General features: G+C 38.9%; 1 non-coding gene across 1 annotated transcript; it reads right to left on the bottom strand.

The window, feature by feature from the left end:
* Nucleotides 1-1,653: 1,653 nt before the first annotated feature.
* On the bottom strand, nucleotides 1,654-1,735 carry TRNAQ-UUG (transfer RNA glutamine (anticodon UUG)). The gene has a single exon. It is a non-coding gene; the product is annotated as a tRNA-Gln (tRNA).
* Between the last annotated feature and the right edge of the window lie 2,819 nt (nucleotides 1,736-4,554).

The following is a 4,554-nucleotide window of genomic DNA, read 5'->3' as shown; positions in this document are numbered from 1 at the left end:
TCTCGAGCCGGGGCCAATACCAGCGTATTACTTTTGGTTCCAGAAACTGCTGGCAGACATTCTACCAGACTATCAACTAAGCCAGAGCCCCACGCCGGCTGATGACGGGAAATAACCATCTTTTTCGTTTTATTTTCCCTTTGTCAGGAAGCGTGGTGATTACTAAACAGGCGTGAACTAGGTGGCGCAGGACAAGGGGGGGGAAATAGAAAAGTTATGTAACAAGCAGTGGGACTTAATATCTCTACATTCTCAGCAATGGAGAGCTATCAAATGCTTCCTTGACAGTAGGACTGTCTTTTCTTTTTTGGGGGGAAACCCTAGCAACAATAGTGAGTTATGTGTTGAAACATGGAATGTAACCAAGATAAAGCGTAAACGAAGTGAAATTTATCACTTTCAAGGGCGGGGACTGGGGAGGAGGGAGGGGGCGGGAGGTATAATGGGGTGGTTGGTGATGGAATATGGGCACTGGTGAAGGGAAGGGTGTTTGAGTATTGTATAACTGACATAATCCTGAGAACTATGTAACCCTCCACATGGTGATTCAATAAAATTTATAAAAAATAAATAAATAAATAAATAAATTTGGAGTAAAATTTCATTTCACATATTCTCTATACTAGCATCATTGGTAGCACAGTGGTGAGCTTTGCTGCTCCCAAATAGTCTCTGTATTACTTTAACATCAGAGATATATTTGGAGACTCAACTCCACTGGCAAGGAACACCAAGCAAGAAGAAACAGATGGGACTACATGGAAATAAAATGCTTCTACACAGCAAAAGAAACTACCACAAAAGCAAAAGACATCCCAACAAGTAGAAGATATTTGTACATTGCACATATGACAAGGGATTAATATCCAAAATAGATAACTCAAGTACCTCATTAACAAATAAAAAATGTGGGCAAAAGATCTGAATTGAAACTTCACAGAAGACATACAGATGGCCTGTAGACATGAATAAAATGATCAAAATAACTTGTTTTTATTAGGAAATTAAAATAAAAACCACAGTACCATCACCTCAGATTTGTGAAAGTGGCCTACATAAAAGGGACTGGAAGCAAAATATTGGTGAGGATGTGGACAGAAAGGTGCCTGGTGCTCATTTGGTGAGAATGTAAATTTGTGCAGCTACTATGGAAAACAATATAGAAATTCCTTTCAAAAGTTGGAAATTCCTTAAGAGCCAGAAATATCACTCCTAGAACTAATTAAAGAATGCAAAATACTAATTTCAAAGGACACTCAAGGCAATCCTAAATTCAGAGTAGCACTTCTTCAATAGCCAAAACATGCAATCAACCTGAATTCCTCTCAATGGATGAGTTGCATAAGAAGGCATGACCTCTATTCCCAATGGAATGCTATTCTGCCATTAAAAAAACAAAAATTGTGCCCTTTTGGACAAAATAGATGTAATTAGGAATAATTGTGCTAAGTTAAATAGCTAAGAAAAGATAATTCTAGGATGATTTCCTTCATATATGGCATAGAAATTACTAAAGCAACTAAATTGGCAAGAAAATAAGAACAAATCCCTAAATTCAATGACAATTCTGGAACTATGGGGTTACCAGAGGAAAAGGAAGAAAGGTTTGGAGAAATAAGATGATTTATATATTTATTTACTTATTTGCACACATGGCAGGGGTGGGATTCGAACTCACGCCTCTGAAAAGACTGGAGCCAAAATCCAGTGCCTTAGACCACTCAGCCACTCTACCATGCTAATTTCAAATTTACATTAGTAATAGAATTGATAGATATTAGACCTGAGCAATGGAAATATTAGTTACCATTCTGAGTCACCCATATCCCAGCTAGGATTATGCAATTTCTCTTCACTTTATAAAATTTCTTTTTCCTTATCTCCATCCTTCTTTCCTCCCCTCACACTTCCCTCCCCTCCCATATCTCTTCCCTACCTTTTGCCTTTCTTTATTCCTTTCTGTTTTGGGGTCACACCCCACCCACCTGTGCTCAGAGATTATTCTTGACAGGGCTTGGAACCACATGCATAGGGTTCCAGGGATCAAACCTGGGTTGACTTTGTGCAAGGCAAACACCCACTGTACCTCTCTCTCCAACCTCAACTCTCTCCTCTCTATCTTCTTTCTCTCTTTTCTAATAAGATCACTAAAAACAAATAGCTACTTCTCATTGAGAATGGGGAGGATTGAAGAAGAAACAGATTTAGAAGTTTGGGATGGGGCCAAAGAGATACAAAGCAGAGATTACAGACTTGGATTTAGGGGATCCTGGTTTGCCTGTCCTAACCCCCTCCCCCACAAGCACCTGCTGGGTATGGCTCCCCTCTAGATAAGATAAATGTTTGGAAATACTCTTTTAGATATGTTGAATACCTATTAGGCATCTGTTTGGAGATATTACTAGGAAATTGGACTTTCTGTTCTGGGATTCTAGATAAAGATGTATGCTAGAGGTATGAACTTGGAAATGTTCTGATGTATATGTAATTTAAAGCCATTTGATTAGAATGTGTGGACCTGGAAAAAGTAAAAGCCTGAATGTGTACATTTAAAAGCTTGAGGATGAGCAAGAGGCAGGTGAGTTATCATGGAAAGTATAGGAAGAGAGCTGTTTCACGGAATAGGACCAGCAACATTAGTAAATGCTGTTATGTATCTAGGTCAGTTAAGAAGAGAAACAGGATTGCCCACTTTCTTCAATATGGAGACCATTGGTGGTTTTGAAGGAAGATGTTGTATAAGATTGCAGGAGATAAGTCTAGTGCCCTGGGATTTGGGAGAGTGGAAGTTAACAAACAATAAGTATCGCTTGACTTTTGCTCTTTGTGGGAAAGACAGAGAGAGGGCTGGAACTGCACAGTGATGGAGTGAGGCTAGTGGGTCAGAAGTCGTTATAGTTAAGATTGAGAGATGATAGCGTGTTAGGATCATGTGCTTGAGTCAATATAAAGAAAATAACAAATGATAAAGGAGGATAGGACTGGAGATATAGTACAGAAGTTGAGGTACTTTTCTTGCATGAATCAATGCCTATTCTATCCCTGTTACCATATATTGCCCCTTGGGCACTGCCATGAATGATAAGCATAGAGCCAGGAGTAAGCCCCTGTGAATCTAAAGCTGTATATATTGACAAGACATGTACTCTCTCACTGAGTTACTTCCTCAGCCATAGATTATTTTATCCATTTTTATACCAACCTCTAGTGTGCATGTGCTTCTTAGATGGTTTATAGTCAACAAGGTTATTATGGATTACACTAATATTAAGATAATTTTTAAAAGTTTGTTTAGATGCTGTTTTATAATTTAATTTTTTTGCATAAAATACCCTTGTTAAATTGTATGCTTTTAGTTGTTTAATTGTGAATAGTGGATCTTCTTGAAATAGACTTGCTTTGATTTTATAAATATTCCCTCAATTCTTTATGAAAAGCTTTTGGCTGTGCTGCAGAGAGAGCTCATTTGGCTCAGTGCAGACTTTACATGCGAGATTTGATCTAGATTTGATTTGTAGCGTTTCATGGTTTTCCCAGCAGTGCAGGGAGGGATATACAAGAACAGAGCCAGGGGGAGCACCTAGTAGTGCTCGGAGTAGTACCCAAGCCTCCCCACTCCACAAGAAAAAGAGAAAAAGAAAAACACTTGCAATATAGTTTATGTGCAAAGAGAAAGCGTGTCTATAGTCATCTTGTGTGATTAATAGATTTAATTTATCTTGACATTTGGACTTCTCTTTTTTTTTTTTTTTTTGCTTTTTGGGTCACACCTTGGCAATGCACAGGGGTTACTCCTGGTTCTACACTCAGAAATCACCCCTGGCGGTGCTCAGGGGACCATATGGGATGCTGGGAATCGAACCCGGGTCGAAAGCATGCAAGGCAAATGCCCTACCCACTGTGCTATCACTCCAGCCCCTGAACTTTTTTTTTCTTTACAAACATCTAGCACTGGGTTATGATCTAATATAGGATGTAAGGATGTAATAGGAAGTGGACATTTGCCTGGTGTAGGAATGGTGGATGTTTGAAACCCTGTCATAAACAGTATTGTAAATCATGGAGCCTCAAATAAAATTTAAAAAAATTATTAGTGGTGAATGTGCTTTTATTACACTTTACAGAATTGTCTAAAGAATTAAAGCCTTATCAGTCTTTGAATTTCTACTAAAACCTGTATTTAAATTATGTATATATATATACATACATACATGTGTTGGAGCAATAGCACAGCGGGTAGGGCGTTTGCTTTGCACACAGGTAGGGCATTTGTGTTGCACGCAGCCGACCCGGGTTCGATTCCTCCGTCCCTCTTGGAGAGCTCGGCAAGCTACCAAGAGTATCTCACCTGCAGGGCAGAGCCTGACACACTACCATAGTGTATTCGATATGCCAAAAACAGTAACAAGTCTCATAATGGAGACACTACTGGTGCCCGCTCGAGAAATCGATGAACAATGGAATGACAGTGATACAGTGACAGTGATTTATTTATTTATTTATTTATTCATTCATTCATTCATTTATTTATTTGTGGTGTTTCCGAAGACAGGC

Source organism: Sorex araneus, chromosome 9 (assembly GCF_027595985.1).
Source record: "Sorex araneus isolate mSorAra2 chromosome 9, mSorAra2.pri, whole genome shotgun sequence".
NCBI classification, from domain to species: domain Eukaryota; kingdom Metazoa; phylum Chordata; class Mammalia; order Eulipotyphla; family Soricidae; genus Sorex; species Sorex araneus.
The sequence above is the reverse complement of the archived record's forward strand: the minus strand, read 5'-3'. Positions and strand labels throughout refer to the sequence as shown.